General features: G+C 46.2%; 1 long non-coding RNA gene across 1 annotated transcript in view; it reads left to right on the plus strand.

Moving 5' to 3' along the window:
- The first annotated feature begins 18324 nt into the window (after positions 1 to 18324).
- LOC149872828 (uncharacterized) overlaps positions 18325 to 21579 on the plus strand; it is a 66422-nt gene continuing 63167 nt past the window's right edge. Inside the window, exon 1 of the long non-coding RNA XR_016439803.1 lies at positions 18325 to 18347. This is a non-coding gene — a long non-coding RNA (uncharacterized LOC149872828). The remainder of the gene's footprint in view (positions 18348 to 21579) is intronic.

The following is a 21579-nucleotide window of genomic DNA, read 5'->3' on the forward strand; positions in this document are numbered from 1 at the left end:
ACTATAGGCCCATTAGCCTGACTTCTATCCTGGGGAAGATCTTAGAAAAGTTTATTAAAGAGGCCATCCTTAATGGACTGGCCAAGGCCAACATCCTAAGGGATAGCCAGCATGGGTTTGTTGTGGGTAGGCTTGCTTGACCACTCTCATTTCCTTCTATGACCAGGTGACCTATCACCTAGACAAGGGAGATGAGATTGATGTCATATATCTTGACTTCAAAAAAGCCTTTGATCTGGTATCCCACGATCACCTCTTGGCGAAACTAGCCAACTGTGGCTTTGGGTCCACCATGATCCGCTGGCTGGGAAAGTGGCTCCGTGGTTGGACCCAGAGGGTTGTAATTGATGGCAGTCACTCATCGTGGTGTCCTGTGACCAGTGGGGTCCCCCAAGGCTCTGTCCTGGGACCCATATTGTTCAACATCTTCATTAATGATGTGGACATTGGAGTCAGGAGTGGACTGGCCATGTTCGCCGATGACACCAAACTTTGGGGCAAAGCATCCACGCCAGAAGACAGGCGGGTGATCCAGGCTGGTCTGGACAGGCTCAGCAAATGGGCGGATGAGAACCTGATGGTGTTTAACACCAAAAAATGCAAGGTTTTCCACCTTGGGAAGAAAAACCTGCAGCACCCTTATAGGCTCGGCAGTGCTACGTTGGTTAGCACTACAGAAGAAAGAGACTTGGGGGTCATCATTGATCACAAGATGAACATGAGCCTGCAATGCGATGCTGCAGCTAGTAAAGCAACCAAAACGCTGGCTTGCATCCATAGGTGCTTCTCAAGCAAATCCCGGAATGCCATTCTCCTGTTGTACTCGGCCTTGGTGAGGCCACAGCTGGAGTACTGTGTCCAGTTTTGGGCTCCACAATTTAGAAAGGATGTGGAGAAGCTAGAGAGAGTGCAGAGAAGAGCCACGTGCATGATCACAGGTCAGGAAAACAGACCTTATGATGACAGGCTGAGAGCCATGGGGCTCTTTAGCCTGGAAAAGCCCAGGCTCAGGGGTGACCTGATGTTCACCTATAAGTTTATCAGGGGTGACCACCAGGATCTGGGGGAACGTTTGTTCACCAGAGCGTCTCTAGGGATGACGAGGTCGAATGGTCATAAACTACTGAGAGACTGTTTCAGGCTGGACATAAGGAAGAATTTCTTTACTGTCTGAGCCCCCAAGGTCTGGAACAGTCTGCCATCATAGGTGGTTCAAGCACCTACATTGAACACCTTCATGAGCAAATTGGATGCTTATCTTGCTGGGATCCTATGACCCCAGCTGACTTCCTGCCCTTTGGGTGGGGGGCTGGACTCAATGATCTTCCGAGGTCCCTTCCAGCCTATGAAAAAATCTATGAATTTTTCATGTGCTTGGACTCTTGTTTGCATTAACTACCCATAGGGGATTTAACTAGAAACTGTAGCGTTCACACTGTCTGTTTATAAAGTGTCTGCCATACCCAAGCCCCTAAAAAGATTATTTTCTTTTTGACCCCTGTCAGAGTGATTATCAGGTACTAATCATATACTAAGGGCACTTGTGTTTAAATATCGACAAGGTTTGCCTTGAGCTTGTGGTTATAGTGCCATCAGCAAGTGGGAGAAAGCTGATGTGGGGAAGAGCACATAGTTTGCATTGATGCAACCCCAAAGGATGTCAAGATAACTTTGTACCCTCCTGAAAAGGATAGTAGGGGAGTAGAAAGTGTAATTCTATATATATATAAAGGGCTCTCCCCAGCCTCCACTCCATGATCACAATTGGGGAGTGGGGGCTGGGAGGTCCATACTGTTGGGGCATGTAGACATTGTCTGTGCCTGGCCTCCGATGCCCCAGCAGCAGGCAGCTCCTGGGGGCAGGGAGCAATCTCTTGCCCCCTGCTTCCCAGATGACTAGGAACAAACTTATTTCCATTCAGCTGTCTACATGTGTCATACCACACAGTAAGTAATTGAGAGTAAATTTGCTACTTGTATTTACAGGTAGCAAATTTACTCACAATTAGAGCAAATTACCGTGTAGTAAGAATCTGCACGTTTAGGTGGTGATGCTTACGGTGCAGTAATTTCCTTTAATCTTCAGTAAAGCATCTCATGTAGTTGTGTCCAGTAGCAGCATAAAAATCTTATCTGAAAGTAAGCTACCATAGAATCTGCATGGGAGAAATTATGTACTTGAATAAAAAGAACATGGTACTAAGATTGTACTGCCCATCACCAGATCAGGATAAGGAAAAGTGATTACATAAATGGTAAGGGTGATTAGAGAAGCAGCAAAAGTGGGGCAGGTAATAATAGTGGGAGATTCTAGCTGTCCTTACATAGACTGGGTAAGTATGTCATCACTAGGACTGTGCGAAATGCCTATGTCTCAATTAGGTTTTGGATTCAGCCAGTTCAGAGGGACAGTGATTTAATTTTGGTGTTTCAGATCACTGTTCTGTTTCAATTCGGCCGAATCTGTTTCGGAGTTTTGACACTGTTTCAGTGATTTGACCATAGGTTATATGGGGAAACAGTAAAATGCCTATAACTTTGTCATTTCCTGACTGATTCAGATGAAAATTGCAGGGATCGTAGCCCCCTCTGAGGGTGTGAAGTCTGCCAAGTTTCAAGGAGATGAGTACAGGAGTTTCTGTGAAACTGCACCTCAAACTTTTCAAACCAAAACTCGTATCACTTGCCAGCAGCAGCAGCCTGCTGCCTGTGCCCCCCGGGAGGGCTGTGGGGTGATGTCAGATTCCTCCCAGGAGGTACAGACTGCTGGATCTCTGCATGGGATGCCAGCAGGCTGCCGTTGCTGGCTGGGACCAGCACTTGGTGAAGCCTGCACCGAGTGCTGGGAAGACTGGTGCTGCCACTGGCCCCAACTAGAAGCGGCAGCATTCTATCATCTTACGTGCACATCTGGGCCTGGCCCCCGGGAGGGCTGAAGGGCTGTGCCAGACTCCTCCCAGGGGGTGCGGGCCCCCAGATCTGCATGAGGGATGACAGCTGACTGCTGCTGCTGGCTGGGGCCAGTGGCAGCGCTCGGTTCTTTCCAATGCTTGGTGCAGGCTGCGCCATGCAGACTTGGGTGCTGGCACTGGCCTCAGCTGGAAGTGGCAGCCTGCTGTCATCCCGTATGCAGATCCAGGGGTCCACGCCCCATGGAAGGTCTGCGGGGCTGTGCCAGACTGTTTCCGGGGGGTACGGGCCCCTGGATGCGTGCACGGGATGACAGCAGGCTTCCGTCCCTCCCCCAGAGCACTGGGATTGGAAGGGACCTCAGGGACAGATCGCAGACACTGGCTAGCTACAGATGTCAATATCAGAGCAATCCTTCACCCCCTCTTCTACCTCCCTCTTTTTAGTTTCTTTTTCCCTGCAAGCCTGGCTCTGAAACTCCAAAATTTTCTGAAACGTTTCGGATGGTTTTGTTTAGTTTTGGAGATGTTTCAGAGCCTTCCATTTCATTTCGGATTCAGTGTTCTGGGTGCCAAAACACATCAGAAGTGAAATGGCTGCCCTGCAGCACTCCACATGGGCCCTAGTCATCATGGTGAGATGCGGAGATAACATTTCTGGATGTAATAAAACTTGTCTTGGAACCCAGAAAAGGAGAAGCAATTCTGGACATAATCCAGAGTAACACACTGGCCACACTTCAAAAGCTAGGTGAACTACTCTGTAATAGTGACCTTAACATAATCATGTGCAACCTCCTAGCAATAAGGAGTAGGCAAAAAAAAAAAAAAAAAATCTCTCACTGATATTTAGGAAGGGAAATTACACAAAAATGAGGAAACTAGTTAGAATGAGACTAATTAATAAATTAAATACTAATAAGTCACCAGGACTGGATAACATTCACCCAAGAATTCTAAAGGAACTCAAAGTGAAATTGCAGAAATGTTGGCAATAGTATGTAGCCTATCATTACAAACAGTCATTGTGCCAGACAACCTGCAGGTTGCCAAAATAACACCTGTCTTCATAAAGGGCTCTAGAGGTGATCCTGGAACTGCAGCACCAATGAGTCTCACTTGCAGCTGTGGCAAGTTGGTAGAATCTATTATAAAGAATAAAATTAGTAGTCACATGAACAAATAGGATCTGCTGGGGAAGAATCAGCATGGTCTTGTAAATGGAACACCTGCCTCAACAATCTGCTGGATTTCTTTGGGGGTGTTAACAAGCATATGGCCAAGGGGGATCCAGTTGACATAGTACATTTGGATTTTCAAGAAGCTTTCAAAAAGGTCTCTCATCAAAGGCTTTAAAAAACACTGAATTGCCATGGGATTGGAGGAAGGTTGTTTTATGGATTGAGAGCTGATTAAAAGACAGGAAACAAAGGGTAGGGCTAAATCAGGGGTGGGCAAAATACGGCCCATGGACCAGGTGGGTGGCCACCAGTTGATTGTATCCATCCCACTTTTGCCCCTGCAGCACTCCACATGGGGCCTAATTTTGCCTGCTTCCTCCAGGAGTAGCCCATAGCGCACTCTGACTGTACCTGCTGACTGCCCCAGCCCTCCTCAACCCCAGCCAATATACACAGCTTCCCAGTGGGGCTGCGCCTGGTGTGCCACTTGGGTACTGCTCAGTTCCCCCTACCTCCAGAGCTCCTCCTCCTACCACTGCTCTGTGAAGCAGGTAGTGTGGGGAAGTGATTGCAGCCATGTGGGTATGTGCCAGACACCACATGCCCAGCGAAGCAGTGGGGAAGCTGCAGCTGGGCATTTCCTGCCCAAGCATGCAGGGCTTCAGCTCCAGCTCCAGCTCCCAGCTGCCATCTACCCACTCTACCTGCCTGGCATGTTGAGTGGCATACATCCTTATGGTGGCTGTTTTCTCCCTGCCACTTGGAGCAGGGGCAGGAGGAGGAGGAGCCACTGGAGGAGGGGGAGCTAAGCAGCACTGGGAGACTGCAACTGCAGCAGAAGCAGCCCTGCTAGGAAGCTATGCATACTGGCTGGGGCCAGGGGCAGGGCCAAGACTGTTGGCAAATGATGGTGTGGGCTGCCCCAGGTAGGAGTGGGTGAGGCTCAGCCCCATGTGGAGTGCTGTGGGGGCAGCTGTAGGCTGGATGCTGGGATGGTGAGGGTGGACTGCACCTGCACCAGACTGCTGGGGCAAGCTCTGGTGCATGTGCCCCCCACCTTCCCTGCCCCTGCACCTGCAGAAAACTCCTGGGACCTAGCATGTGGGTAGCTCCCCCCACACATGTGCACCCCCTCCGTATATACAAGAATAAGACTTTATTTTGAGCTATTATGCAATTGTCTTTTTAAAGACTGCTCAAAATCATGTAAATAAGGACACAAATTTTTTTGCAATAAAATGTTATAGTAGATGTTTGACTTCTAGTATATGATGTTTTTAAATCTATAATTTGCTAAAATGATATCTTCTGAAAGAGTTTATTTGTGCATCCCTCAGCAGCTCAGCAAAACTTGTTAAGTAGCCCACCACCCAAAATAATGGCCCACTCCTTGGATAAATGGTCACATTTCAGAATGGAGGGAGGTCAAAAGTGGGATTCTTCAAAACTCTGGGCTGTTTTGGCCAGCATTTTCATCAGTGATCTGGAAATGGGAATACACAATGAAATCTCCAGGTTTTCAGATAATACTAAATTATTCTAGGTAATCAAACCCTAAACTGATGGACAAGAGCTGCAGAAAGATCTCACCAAATATGAGTTAGTGAGCAAAAAAAGGCTGATGAGTTTTAGTGTCAACAAGTGCAAGATAATGTACCTCGAGAAAAATCACCTCAATTATATGTTCACGGTGCTGGGTTCCCAGGATGGTGTGACGGGGATCATTCTATATCACACACACTATTCATATATTGTCTTTCCAAAGCATCCACTTCTGCCACTTCCAGAGACAGGATACTGGGCTATATGGACTATTAACATGACCCAGTATGGCACTTCTTACATACTTCTCTACATAGGTATAAGGAATAACAAGCAGGACAACTCAAGTAGTGGTTGGTATTCATTCAGCCTAAGGTTCTAGTCTGTAGCTCTGCATATGTCACTTCTGCACTGAATAAACGAGGCCACAACTGTTCAAGCTTCCCCCTGTGAGAGAGGAAAACATCATAGAGAGTAGCTTTATTTTAGTACTCACTAGCCAGTGTTAGGCCTATCATGATGACAAAATGTTGTTGCTGTAGACTTGCAGAAACGATTAGAGTACTGTTGTAGGGACTGGAGCCAAACAACAAAAACAATCCGTCTTTTAATGCAGTCAAATGCAAGCTTCCTCCCGGAAGACTATGGGGAAATTCCAAAGACGACAATCCAAGTGCTAATGCATGTCTGATTCAGTGCATAACCTAGAAGATTGGAGAACTGTCTAGTCTATACAGATCACTTCAAGATTCACTGTCCTTATCTAGGACAGCTAAATCTGGTACATTTTAAGAATATTTTTGAGCAAGCTTTTTGGCTAATATTTTGAATGATGCCTTATTTATTGTTAATCACAACAATAATAATGAAAAGAACAAATTGTAATTGGTATGTTTATCTACCTTGAATATAACAACAAATGAAAAATGTAATGAAAAACAAGAAAATTATTTTCTTACCTATATTACCATATTATTTATGAAGCAAGGTCTCAATCCCTTGTGCCTTCCTTTTTGTGGAAAAAGGCATTAAAACTGCCATGAATGGAGACTAGACCACTGTTGGTCCTTCTGTTATACTCTTGCTAATGCTGCATTAAGTTGAGCGGCTTTGCACTCAGGGCCAAATTCTCTGGCTGTGCTGAGAACATGGTACTCAGTCATTCAAGTAAGTTGAGCAACAAATCCATCAAAACAAGGCACTGAAAATATTTAATGATGTATCAAGTACTCAAATCAGTGATTTCATAGATATTAGGGCTGGAAGGGACCTTGGAAGACCATTGAGTCCAGCCCTCTGCCCAAGGGGCAGGAAGTCAGCTGGGGTCAGAGCCTTGGGGGACTTCACTGGTCACAGGGCACCGTGATGATTGACTTCCATCAACCACCACCCTCTGGGTCTGACCACAGAGCCAATTACCCAGCCAGTGGATTGTGGTGGACCTGAGGCTGCAGTTGGCCAGTTTTGCCAAGAGGTGATCATGGGATACCAGATCGAAGGCTATTCTGAAGTCAAGATATATGATGACAATCTCCTCTCCCTTGTCCAGGTGATAGGTCACCTGGTTGTAAAAGGAAATAAGATTGGTCAAGCAAGACCTACCCGCAACAAACCCACGCTGGCTATCCCTCAGGATGTTGCTGTTGGCCAGTCTGTTAAGAATGGCTTCTTTAATAATCTTTTCAAAGACCTTCCCTGGGATAGAGGTCAGGCTGATGGGCCTGTAGTTTGCTGGATCTACTTTCCTCCCTTTCTTGAAGATAGGCACCACATTGGCCTTCTTCCAGTCTTCAGGCACTTCACCAGAGTGCCAGCAGTTCTCAAAGATCCATGCCAGGGGCTGGGCTATGATGTTAGCCAGCTCCTTAGTACCCTGGGGTGCAGATTGTCAGGACCAGCTGACTTGAATGTGTCCAGCCTCTCAAGGTTCCTTCATGAGGTCAACATTGATGGAGGGCAGGGAATCTCCCTCACCCAGGCCTCCCTGTTCTGTAGTGGGCAGGGGAGTCCCATGGGACTGATGAAAGACTGATGCAAAGTACCCATTTAATAGTTTGGCTTTTTCCTGGGTGTTGGTTATCAGTTGTCCCATCTGGTTTAGCAGGGGTTCAATGTTGCCCTTGCTTTTCCTCCAGATCCCCATATATATAAAAAGGACTTTTTATTGTCCTTGATATTTGTAGTTGGAGTTCTGTTGCAGCCTTTGCCTTTCTGGTTTGCTCCCTGCAGGTCCGGACCAGTGAGGAATATTCCTCCTTGGAGGTGGATCTCATCCTTCATCCTTTGCAGGCCTTTCTTTTTAGCCACAGGATGTCTGCTAGTTCCCTGGAGACCCAAGTGGGCTGCTGTGCCCTTTTGCTGCCTTTCCTCCGAGATGGAATAGCATTAGCTTGTGCATCGAGGATTGCTCCCTTGAGGAGCAACCACTCTTCCTGAACTCCCCTCCCCTTGGGGTCGTGGTCCCTTAAGGCCTCACTGACAAGCCTCCTGAGCCTGTCAAAGTCAGCTTTCCTGAACTTCAGGACTTCTGTATTGCTGATTGACTTGCCAGCTTTATGGCAGATGGTGAAGGTGATCAGCTCATGGTCACTGTCACCCAGCTTTCCTTCGATCATTAGGTCGCTGGTTAAGTTGTCCCTGGTTACCAGTACCAGGTTGAGCAGCGGTTTACCTCTTGTTGGCCCATAGCCCTCTTGTGTCAGATAGAGGTCATCCATGCACAAGAGTAAGCTTTGCGACCACTCGGATTTAGCTGACTGCTCTTCCACAAGCTGTCTGGGTACTTGAAGTCTCCCATGACAACCATGAACCCGGAGCATGCGGCTTCAGCCAATTCCCTGGAGAACTCCTGGTCAAGCTCTTGACTTCGGCTGGGAGGTCTGTAGTAGACTCCCACCACATCGTGTCCCCCTGTGCTGTGTTCCCCATGGATTTTAACCCAGAGGGTCTCCAGCCATCCACCCTGATTGCCAGTATCAGGTAGCAGGGACGCGTAGCTCTTCTTGACATAGAGAGCTACACCTCCACCCCTTTTGTCTACTTGATCTCTCCTGTACAGGGTATAGTCGTTTATACCCATGGTCCCACAAGGTTTCCGTTATCCCTATGACATAGTAATTATTTGCGTTAAGCAGGAGGACAAGTTCCTCCTATTTATTCCCCAAGAGCAAGAATCAAGAGCAAATAGTCCACAGTAGTTTCTGTGTGCATTCAACCTGTAAGAAAATTCAATTCAGCAATTAATAAACACAAATTTACTCTTCAATAACATTTTAAATGCCAAGTTGTGTTGGGGTAAATGTTCATTTATTTGTTTCCAAAACAGTGCTAGCTAATTTATCTGGCCAACCTCTATTAAACAGCACAACCTGAAATCACACTAGATAGCTGAATAAATGTAAAGAATGAAAACATTGAGGAAACCATGAAGAAACTATACAGATGTTTCACAATCTTAGGTTTAATTCATAGAATAAGTTACAAAATATGTACTCTGGATTTTATACTTCTGCCCATTACTGTAATATTGAAATGCACCTTTATTGCTTAGCTCTACTGAATAGAAGAGTAAGTGGGATCTGTGGTCTTTCTATAATCCTAATCATAATTATGTTACTTATTTAAAATGGAGGATGTAGAAAATCAAAGTTTAGTAAAAAATAATGTTTATAATGTTGAAAATCACAATGGGAAATAGATATGTGGTGAACTGGGGCTGTCCAGCAGGTCTGATTCTCAATGGGCACATCTACACATGATGTTAATACAGCTGAATAAACTCAGGTGCAGTTTGTGCTGGAGTTTATTGCTCTTGAGTGCAGTGTTTACACATACACTGGGACTGCAGCACATTGAGCCAGTGCAGAGTAGCCCTGGGCTGGCAGGCTGACTCTCCAGACCGCTTGCCAGCTAGAGCCGCTCCACCGCAACTCGAAGTGTTGTGGGGGGCCTGGCTGGGGCATAAGGGTGATACAGTGTGGTGGCTAGCTGGCAGGCAGCCTCTGTGAAGAAATCCACCTCTTTCTGCCCCTGCTTAGGTCAGTTCAGCTACCCCTCGCTCTCTCTCTCTCTTTCACTTGCCTGTTATTTGGTTCAATGTGGTCACCTAGGGGACTGGGCTAGATAAATTCCCAAGGGAGAGGGAGTCCTGGGTTCTTCTCTTCTGGCAGCATTTTGGAACACAGAAGCCATGAGACTCCAGAGAATCTCTGGATGAACCTATAAATAAACACCCCAAAAATAACTAGCAAATTAGGACTAAGTAATTTAGTCACGTATTAAAAGGGTCTCTGTGCCCATAACTGTAAGACTCAACTTATTTTGCTTTGTTCAAAGTGTTTTCTCTTAGTCCCTTGATCAATAAAGGCCTCAGGTTACAGCATGACTGGCTGTGAATTCCTGTGGGGATAGGGGACAGAGAGGCCTTTTTGCTCCCTTTGCTGGGCCAGCTACATTGAGCATGGCTATCTTTGGATGCTTCAGGATGAAAAATGCACCCTGAAATATCACCAGTGGGCAAAGCACCCCCAAGGCTTGTAGGGTCTGTATACCCTAGGCTTCACAGAGCCCTAACAGAGACCAGTGCCTGGGTGATGGCAGTGTTACCCCAGGCTTGCAGGTGTCCTCCAAGAAGGGGGATGGTCTGCCGTAGACTCCCCCAGGGAGACTCCTGAAGCATGGTTTTGGGCCTGGCAGAGTGAGGTGCATGGTTTTGTGTAATGGCACCCCCCTACTGTGCCGCCACAGCCCCCACCTTGTGATACACTCATGTCCCAGCCAGCCCTGGTCACCATCTACATGTGTGGTTTAGTGCATGTAATTACTCCACTACTTGCCCTGGACAGTACTATCCTACAGTGGAATTAGTTAATTTATTGTGCCCTAATAGAGACAAATGTGTAGACGGTGACACTTTACTGGAGCTAACTAGTCAACTCCGCAGTAAAGTGAACATGTAGGTGCACCCTCGAGAGCAATCTGCGCAGCACAGATGCAGGCATGAGAGTACAGCACAACACTGAGCACATCCCATTAAGTAATAAATTAATACATGTGAATGACTGAGTTGTGTTGTTTCAGCATGACTACCTGGTTTAAATGAATGGATACTGAAATCAATGGATCTAATCTAATACTGAAATCAATGGAATTTGACAAATGGCTTATGCCACAATTTAAATGACTGCCTACATTACCAGAGAATGCATTGGAAACTTGTACTGTATCAACATAATGATTTAGAACAAAATACAAGGCAGCTGTGAGAAAGTGTGCTACTATTAATATCCCCATTTTATTGAGGTACATAATATGACTTTGGGAGGAGCCAGTTATAGAACCGTTATTCTTTGAGTCTCTTCCCTGGCCTTAAAGCACTATAAACCTTGCTTTCCCTTTTTTATCTGCTGTTGAATTTGGTTTAATATGGTGATATTCGTAAGACAAAGATCATTCCTGTTTGGATATCATGGAAACCAGGCCAGAATCCATCAAGAAAAATCATTTTAAAGATGACTATCCCTAGCATGGCTCTTGCAATCCCCATGTAAGTGAAGCTTTGATTGCATACTATAACTACAGGTTTCCCTCGCTTTATGCAGGTTCTGTATGTGCAGATTCACTCTTATGCGATGACTCTTTTTATACCAAAAATTCGTTATATGCAGGGTGAATTCACTCTTATGTGATTGGTGTGGTGGAAGCCTGCAGACAGCTGCTTTGTGTGGTATATTGTGGGAGTGATGTGTACTAAAATGTATATCTTGTGTGGATCTGTGCTTCTTGCTTGTTGTCTGCAACACGTGTTTCTGTAGTTGCCATCCCTATTATGGCTTTGAAGCATCCTGCTAGCTTATCTCCAATTGTCTGCCGTTGGTCAGTACCAAAATTGTCTTGTAAAAGTGGTAGAAATGGGTCTGGGGGTCGTTACAGTCAGTCTTGGAACCTATCCCTATTTGTTACATTATAAAGTGAGTTCCCTTTATGCGAATTTGAGTTATGCACTGTTTTCCAGGAATGCACGTACCGCATAAAGGGAGGGAAACCTGTATGCAATCTAAGGGTGCATGCCCACTAGCAGGAACATGTGTTTCCCTGAGGACAAACAGCAGTGGCACAATGTGTACCACTGCTATTTATCCCTGGGGAACACTGGTGCCATGCATGTGGTACGGTGCCTCAAGTGGGGTAGGGAAGGATGGGTCCAGCAACTGGGTTGGCCCCAGTAGCCTTACCTGGGGTCCTGGGGCCCTCCAGGAGCTGCAGTTGTGGTGATCCTATAGCAGGGAGCCTGGCCAGCAGCTGGAGTGTGGCTTTGGCCAGGCTCTGGTTTTGGTTGGCATGTACTGTTGCCATGTACACTGCCTCAGTTTTTTTAGGCACAGTTTTTTTTTACCCTGGGATCTTCTCGGGTCAAACCTCCCCCTCCACCCTCCTCACTCCATGCTGCAAATTAGCAGAGTGGGGAATGCTAGCATGTCCAGTGTGTGTGGTGTGCTGTGCCACAGATGGATCTGTGGTGTTGCATATCGCAAGTCTGTGCTCATCTGGATTCGCCCTAAATGTTTTCTTAGGATTCCCTTGTAGGTTGGTGGAATTCAGCATTTATGTCTGTCCTCAAATGTTGTTGCAGTGAACTAGAGGTTTAAGACCTGGTTACACAAAGCTTTGGCTGGGATGATCTAGTCAAGGATGGTCCTACTTTGAGCGGGGGACTAGATAACCTCCTGAGATCACTTCCAATCCTAATTTTCTATGATTCTGTGAACAGTTTTCGAGAAATGTGAGCATACTAGTTCATAAATCCATTGTAGTCTCATGAAAAATGATGTTTTATTCCTCATTGTGCACATTAGGCTCACGTCCAGCTTGCTTTGCTCCCTCACTCACAGATTATTATTATTATAGCCAGGTGGGAAAGAAAGAGACTGCTGACATCATCACTGAGATCTCTGAGGTGGTCCAGCTTTCAACTTGTCTAGTTAAAATGAGCTCAGAGAGTGGCATTTGGCTTAGAAGCAAGAGAGGGAGGGGATGGATTTTTCCATCTAAACTTTTCAGTGACTAGGGAAATCATTGGTGGGAAACTGCAGCTGGGAAAGGAGCATACAGCAAGGAGAAAAAAGCACTCTGTAAAGCAAATACATTAATCACATCTACCGATGGGAGCATGCATTTTTGGAGGGGAGAGCAAAGGGAAAAGATGACTCTGGTTGTAAATGCATTTACTAAATTTTGTCTCAAAGGGGGACGCAGTGATTAGGAAGGAAACATGCAGCTGTGAAGAGGTGGGCAGTAGGAATTATAATTTGAAATATAGTTTCATAGTTTCTAGGGTCGGAAAGGACCTGAGCAGATCATTTAGTCCGACCCCCTGCCATTGCAGGAAAGAGTAGTGGGGTCAAACGACCCCAGCAAGATGTTCATCTAACCTCCTCTTAAAAACCCCCAGGCCTGCACCACCTCTCTTGGAAGTTGGTTCCAGACCCTAGCTGCCCTGTGAAGTAGCGCCTCCTGATATCTAACCTAAACCAGCTTGTGACCGTTATTCCTGGTCACTCCTGGCAGTGCTCGGGGAAACAGTGACTCCCCCAATGCCTGCTGATCACCCCTGACTAGTTTATAACAGGCCACAAGATCCCCTCTCAGCCTTCTCTTTTGGAGGCTGAACAGGTTCAGGTCCCGTAGCCTCTCCTCATAGGGCCTGCCCTGTTGTCCCCTGATCATACGAGTGGCCCTCCTCTGGACCCTCTCGATACTGTCCACATCCCTCTTGAAGTGTGGCACCCAGAACTGGACACAGTACTCCAACTGCGACCTGACCAGTGCCGCATAGAGGGGGAGGATCACCTCTTTGGACCTGCTCGAGATGCATCTGTGGATGCATGACAAGGTGCGGTTGGCCTTCCTAACTGCCTCCCCACACTGCCGGCCCATGTTCATCTTGGAGTCATTGATGAGCCCAAGATCCTTTTCCACCTCCGTGCTGACAAGAGGGGAGTTCCCTAACCTGTAGGTATGGTGCCGGTTGTTCCTCCCAAGGAACTTGCACTTCCTCCCAAGGAACATCGCCTTGCACTTGTCTGTGTTGAAACCCATCCTATTCTCATCTGCCCACCCTTGTAACCTGTCTAGGTCTGACTGCAGCCTATTCCTCCCTTCTAGTGTGCCCACATCCTCCCACATCTTAGTGTCATCAGCAAATTTGAACAGGGTGCTTTTTACCCCCCCGTCCAAATCACTGATGAAGATGTTGAACAGTGCGGGCCTGAGGACAGAGCCCTGTAGAACCCCACTGCCCACGTCCTTCCAGGTTGAGAAGACCCATCCACTACCACCCTCTGGGTGCGGCCCTCCAGCCAGTGGGCGACCCATTTGACTGTGTGGGTGTCTACACCACAGCCCCCCAGTTTCTTAATGAGAACGGGGTGAGAGACAGTGTCAAAAGCTTTCCGGAAGTCCAGGAAGACTATATCCACTGCTACCCCTGCATCTAATGATCTGGTGATCTGATCGTAAAAGGCCACCAGGTTGGTCTGACAGGACCTGCCACTGATGAACCTGTGTTGGTTGCCCCTCAGCATGCAGTCCCCTGCTGGCCCCTTGTGGATGTGTGCCAGCATAATTTTCTCAAACAGCTTGCCTAGGATCGAGGTAAGACTAACCGACTTATAGTTTCCCGGGTCCTCCTTCCTGCCTTTTTTGAAGATGGGGACCATGTTGGCCCTCTTCCAGTCCTCCGGTACCTCACCAGAGCACCACGAGTGCTCGTAAAGCCGTGCCAGGGGACTTGCAATGACCTCAGCCAGTTCCTTTAGAACTCTAGGGCGGACATCATCCAGAACAGCTGACTTGAATACGTCCAACCCCTCCAGAAGCTCCCTAACTAAATCCTCGATAACCCGTGGCCCAGGTGTGCCTCCCCTGGGGCCCAAGGGGGACCCAGGAGGGAGGTGGCTGTTCTGGTCCCTACTTAGGAAGACGGAGGCAAAGAAATCGTTAAACATGTTAGCTTTGCCATCCGGTGTGAAGACCAAATTTCCCAACGTGTCCTGCAGGGGCCCCACATTACCCGGGACCTTCTTTTTAGCCCCTATGTATTTAAAAAAGGACTTCTTATTGTCCTTAATCTGGGAAGCTAGTCCCAGTTCCGTCTCTGCCTTGGCCTTCCTAACTACCCCCCTACATCCCCGAGCAACTACAGAATAGTCCTCCCTGGTGATGACCCTTTCTTTCCATTGGGTGTAAGCCTCCTTTTTAGCAAGGAGACATTCCTGGATGCTTTTGGTGAGCCATGGAGGCTTGTGTGCTCTCTTTGGACACCTGCCTCCCCTCCCCTCTGGGACCTCAGCGCTTCTCCAACTATCCTCCTTAGCTCGTTGAAGTTTGCCCTCCTAAAATCTAGGGCCACTGCCTTACTGCATGCCTTTGCCACCTTGTGCTGGATGGTGAATTCCAGCAGGCGATGATTGCTGTCACCCAGGTGGTTGAGCACCCACAGCCCCCTCACCAGGTCACCACCTGTGGCCAGCAATAGGTCCAACAAGGCATCTCCCCTGGTGGGGCTGTGCACCTCCTGGGTTAGATGGAGGTCCTGTTTTTGTTGTATCTTAAAATAGGGATCAGAGTGGGAAGGGAGAGTAAAAAGGAAATGGAAGATTTGCCTTATCAATATTTAGCACTATTGGAAAGCCAATGAATTGGAAGAAATACTTGTTTGAGGGTGCAACACCATAAAGATTGAGCCTCAAAACAGAATCATAGAAAGTGAGGGTTAGAAGGAATCTCAGGGCTAAGTAGAGTCAAAAAGTCCGAGGCTGAATCGATTCAGTCTTTGCAGGTTAGTTTAAACTTCAAAGATTAAACTGAGAAACAATGGACATACATTTACCTTTGATTCAGGAAATGCAGCCACATGCCTGCAGGGGCTCAGGCCAGAAGATGGGGGGTGCTAGAGTATGACCCTCTCCCACTTCCTCTTCTTGCTGCCCCAGAGGTCTCTGGGATTTGCAGTCCAACAGCACAGCACCAGGACTTTTCAGGGTTGCTAATCACTTCTTCCTGCTTCCAGGTGCATCTGGGATTTTTAGTCCACAGTTACAGCCAGTAGTAACTCTCAGTAAGTTTTGCAGCCAGGCAGCTCTGTACGTGGGGGAAAATGGGGGTTTAACCGGAGCAAGGGGAGTTTAACCCCCATCCCTGGCCCCAGACCCCAGCTGGGTTTTGCCAGGGAGGGGCAGTCCCTGCCTCTCTCCCCCTCAACCCTTCTCTGCTAGAGCAGACAGCACAGCACAGCCCAGGGCTGCAGAGCATGCCAGGGGACTCTGATTTAAATTGAATCAGGAGGAGGTCTGGGACAGAAGTTTCATAAACCAGTTTGGCCAAAATCAGTTAAGTCTGATACTACATTCAACTAGGTTTATCTTAAACCAGTGTGGTAGGGGGCCTTTCTGGGGCTAGAGCTCAGGTTAGCCCATCCACCTGCCTAGGACAGTCTGCCCTGAGCTGTCTGCCATGATTTGAACGTTATGATAATATATTAAGTGGGAGACTGCCCATTCTTTGCTCCGATTCCAGGGAGCACTATTCGCAGCTCCATACATTGCCTACACCGTGGCCCATGCCTCGCAGATGGCATCCAGATTATTATTGCTCCCCAGTCTGAAACCGGAGCAAACTCAGTCCTTTGTTGGCTTCATTCATCCAGACTCACTCATGCTGCCTCCCTCTCAAAGGGGCCTCTTGCCCTCTGTCCCCCTCTCATAGAGGCCTCTTGCATACTGCCCATTACTGGACCATTCTCTACTGCCCTAGCGCCCTTACAGCAACCCCCTTGGGTCATTAGGCTTTACTACTCACACTCTGGCATTACCATGCAGCAACTTTGGATCCCGCAAGTTCATCTATTCAATGTGACATCACCTTGTGCCTATGCTGGGCTGCTTCTGCCCCAAACCCCTCACTGGAAAGCTAGTTTTTACTCACGCACTTGGGATTGGCCAAGCCTCCCCTGCAGCCCTACTTGGTATGCTCCTGGTGCAGCTCTTCAAGTGGTCCTCTGCAGCCCTACTCTGCACCCCACTGGCACAATCCTTAAGGTGCCCCAATTACATCTTACTCTGTATGAGCACACACAACAAGCTACCCCCTTTGGGGCCTTCAAGGTCCTACACCCCTGTTGGGCTCAGGTGCTTCCTTATAAGTGTGCCTGGCCCCTGCTACAACTCTACACTACCCACCAGATGGTTGGGGCCAGGGTTAAGGCACCCCTATACGCACCTTTCACGGGGGGGTACCTGGTTTGGTATTTCTTGGGGGCTGTCCCAACACAGACAGTTCTATCAGACCCCTCTTCCCTGGCAGGGTGAAGTTTTAGGTCATGCACAGGACCAGGAGCCTCCTGCTATCCCCATAGCTCCTGCCCTTACCTCCAAGTTGTTTTAGGAGCAGGAGCTCAGCCAGCTGATGTTACTCCCTTAGCTGCTAGCAGCAGGCTGCTGATGCAGCCTATATGTGCTGGGTCCTAAAATAGCCACCCTAATCAAGCACCTGGCAGCTGTCTGCCTCCAGCCCTTAAAGTGGCAGACACCCAAGGGTGAACTGCCACAAGCAGTTTCAGCTATTTTGAAACTGGCTTATGTGTACTGAGCTTCTGTTCTGCTACAGGTTTAAACCACTTTCCAATGACTTAAACTGGTTTATGTGTAACTTTTGTCACTAGCCCAGGAGGTCATCTAGTCTAACCCCTGCTCAAAGCAGGACCATCTCCAGATATACCATCCCAGTCAAGGCTTTGTCTAGCTGGGTCTTCAAAACCTCCAAGGGATGATAAGAATGATGGGATGATGAGAATGAGGCTAGATAGCCTATGAAGATCCCTGGAAGGGGAAGTGGGGGTGGGTGGAGATGGAGGTGCAATTGCAATAGTAGTTATAGAGAAGCACTGGAACTGCTCCATAACCTGTGGAAAAGGAGACATTTGTGTCTCCTGCCTTTATGTAACCCACCTGTGTACAATGGCTACTTCAAGCTGGGTGCTGCCACCCATGTCATGGCTAACAATGTCTCACATCCATTCACGACTGCATGTAATTCCACAACCTTGCTGCTGTCCTCACATTACAGATGGGAAATCTGAAACAAAGTACTTTTCCACATTGGAAAATACATAATTTCAGTGACTGGGTTAAGTTGACTTGATGCTAACCACAGTTCACCTATCAGTGTGAGAATAGACCAAATATCCTATCATGTATCATAATGCAGTCTCTGTCCAGAGCATAGGTTACTTACGGTGAGCTGAAGTATCACACTAATGAGAGCAGTTTACACAAGAAAAGAAGTAACAGAAATCAGCATAGTATGGAAGCTGCAAATATAGCATATGGAAAATTTCCATAACAAAACCAAACCAGGAGGTTTAACTTTTCACTGAAAAAACAGAAACAGAAACAGAAAAAATTGCCTCCAAACTGAAAATATTTCAGTCTGCTTTTCTATATAAAAATGTTTAAGTTAAAAAACTTTAAATTTCCTTAAAAACAAGTTTAAACAGAATATTTTCAGGCCTGTTGAAAATATTTTCCCCAGGAGTATCAAGTCCACTAGATGTCAGCATATTGTCGTAGAAAGAAAAAAGAAAATCCAGAAATTTCATGAGGCATTTTTCAGGATGAGGATATTGCCACTGAGCTGTCTGAAGTCACGGAGCCTGCCAGTAAGTCCTAAATTTCTATAAAATTCCTTAGCTTTAGATTTCTAGCATTTTTCAAAATCATTACAACACATTCCATTAGACCTGCCAGCCAGCTATTTTTTTCCACTACCACATCTAACCCCAGACTAACTTTTAATTCACCAGATAATTACAAATTTTTAAGCAAAGTCTTAATACAAGAGAATTTTTTAAAAAAAGCAGTTCATGATATTATTGATTCTCTAATCATAGAGAGAAAGCTCTGTTCACTTAGGTGCTTAGTTAGTAGAGCTATGCCATTTAAACATTGTTCTCTGATTTGACTTAGAATGAAATGTTATTCTTTTTGAAAACAGTTCTAGAACAATGGATTATTCCATTGTTCAAGACCATGGAGAGAAAATATTTCAGGATATTCATGTTCCTGTTTGGTTTTACTTGACATGTAAGTGCTCCTAGCAAATATAGGAGCACATATAGCAAAGCCATTGGAGGGAAACTTGCATGGAAAATTATATTCTTGTCAATGATTACACTTGGGGCTAAATTCTTAGGTTTTGCATATAAACTTCATTGCTTTTCATGTAGTTGCTGGTGCTTACACCATCAGGAGTGTTAGCCTTATGTTTGTAATTGTCAATATACTCTTTGCACGGCTGGTTGTTTTTCAGTTTACTCTGTTCTTTCACCTGTATGTCTGCAGCAATGCTTGTGCTGAAGGACAAATGCAGAGAATTTAACATCACAGAATAAATTATTTGAGCACCTAACTTTAAGTAATTTCAGTATTCAAGTGTTCACTTGCTGAATTGGAAGTTTAATGGGTTTTTTTGGATCTAGACTTCCTTCCCCATAGGCACATAACCTATTACAAGAGCAGCCTTAGCTTTTCATACCTAAACAAACAGGCATATTCTTGATGGTCAATAATCTTGAACCAGAGACTAAAGATGAAGGTACTCAGATTTGAACTAACAATTAATTTTGTAAAAGCAAAAATGAAGGAACAGAATTTGTGAAGAAAAAAGTCAAACCAGCAGCAGCAGCAATAACAAAACAACATAAAACCAACCAAACAACAAGCCAAAAAAAAAACTTGGACCTTAGCTTGCCCTACAGTGAACTTTAGGGAAAATCCATAAATTTAATATCTTTAATTCCAGATGGAATATATTTTTGATCCTAACATGTGTCAGATGTGTAGTCATTCTTCATGCTAGTGAAGTATGTGGGAGATGGGTAGAAACGACAGAGGAGGAATTTATATCTATGAGGCATACTGATAACCAGAGGAGCACAATGGATTATGAGTCCCACCTTCTCCCAGTATGCTTTTGTGACTCTTCTATGCACATTAACCTGCTTCCCTGTAGCCAAAAGAATTGGCTTTTACACAAGAGAGTTGTAAACAGGCGGACCATACACCTCGAGCCAGTTAATAAACTGAGCTTCTCTGTGCCAACTGTATTTCAGTGCCAAGAAATTTTTTAGTAATGAAATGCAAGAAGCCTTAGACACACAGCTCTAAGATGGTGCTTGAAGAAGTTAGCAGCAAGGCTCAGAGGAAGCACTATCTCAATACATGTTCTAACTTGTGAGCATTAATTCCAGCTACATTTGTCTTTCATTTATGGGTTTTGCATTGAACATAGGGTATGTCTCACAGGTGTTCTGTTTTCCAGACAGGAGAGATCAAACAAAATTGAATAAAGCTGCCCATCAAAACTTAACACAAATGTCCACTGGAAGATACGATGTGACACCTCTGGGCTTCTCCTGTTATTTATATGTTGGAAAATGTAAAAGGCTGGTGCAGCCACTTGAAAGCTGCCATCATTTAATTTGTTCTTGGGGGTCTCCCCATCTGGCATTGTTCCTATGATTACAGCAGTTCATAAGAGTTGTAAGCCCACAGGAAAGGATTGTATGTTGTTTAGCTGGTCCAGGAACATTTCCTTGGCTGTTGCTAATGTATATATTTCCCAGTCCTTGAGACACAGCATTGCAATGATCCAGCAGTTGAAACAAGGGAGAAAAACCTTATTGTACATCTGTGCCTAATGCTATTGAATGACCACTAACTGAGAGGGTCACCAGAAAGCTTTAACTCCATATGCCTATGGGATCAGGCCTCAGTGATTTGGAGCCATATAGCAGTTTTGGCTTTAGTAGTCAGTGTTACATCTGGAAGCCAAATTTCCTTTTAACCAGCCAGCAGGGTTAGTCTCTGCATTTAGAATCATCTGGGATTAAACTCTGACAAGTATACTGGGCTCTTCCTTTGGCCAAAAATGTGTTGTTGCCATCTAAATCATTTTTTCACAGGCCTGGCTCTGGGATTAGGAATTGGAAACATGACCTTTAATCTCCTTTATAATTACAGTACCTTCACATTTTTTTCTCAATACTAGGTTGATTATTCATTTTCCTAAGAGAATAAGGTAATATATATACCATCAATTTAATCCAATTTTGTCTATTGCTTTTATAACATATTGGGTGCTTCTACATGAGATGCTTTACTGTGAAGTAATCTACTGCTCCACAAAAGCATCACAGTCTGCACATGCACAACATTTACTGGGCAGTAAATTAATCTACTGCATGGTTGGCTACTACCTGTAGACACAGGTAGATTTACCACACAGTAGCTACTATGAAGAACCACATGTGTAGATAGCTGACTGGGAGCAAATTGTTCCCAGTCAGCCCAGGCAACAGTGGGTGGGGGAACTGTTCCCTCCCCCAGGCTCATAGACCCTGCTTCAATCAGCAGAGGAGAGCAGGGGCTACGACACTGCCCCTGCCCTGAGCAGCTGCCTGCTTTCCAGACCCCATTCCAATCTGCTGATTGGACTGGGGGCTGGGAGGGCAGGCAGCTGCCCAAGGCAGGTTTTCCCTGCCCTTGCCTCCACCCCTGCCTATTGGGGTGCCATGCTGAGAGGCAGCTGCCCCATAGACAGGACATCTTCCTCCACTCCTTGGAGCCCAGGCCTCACCCCGGTGTCCATGGCTGGCCTGGGACTACACCTGGTGGAACCTAGAGCTCTGCCTGGCTTCTGTAGGTGGGCAGGACAGGGCAGGGGAGAAGTCCTGAAGTGAACTGCTCCTGTCAGGGGTAAATTTGCTCCTGTCAGTTTCATGTATAGACATGCTCCTGGGGAAAGTTTACTGCATCTTATCTTACTGCATAGTAAGCTTAAAGTGCATTAATAGCATGTGTAGATATGCCCATTGTGATGTCTTCTTCCTT

The sequence above is a fragment of the Crocodylus siamensis genome, chromosome 1 (assembly GCF_052110815.1).
Source record: "Crocodylus siamensis isolate JL-2025a chromosome 1, ASM5211081v1, whole genome shotgun sequence".
NCBI classification, from domain to species: Eukaryota; Metazoa; Chordata; order Crocodylia; family Crocodylidae; genus Crocodylus; species Crocodylus siamensis.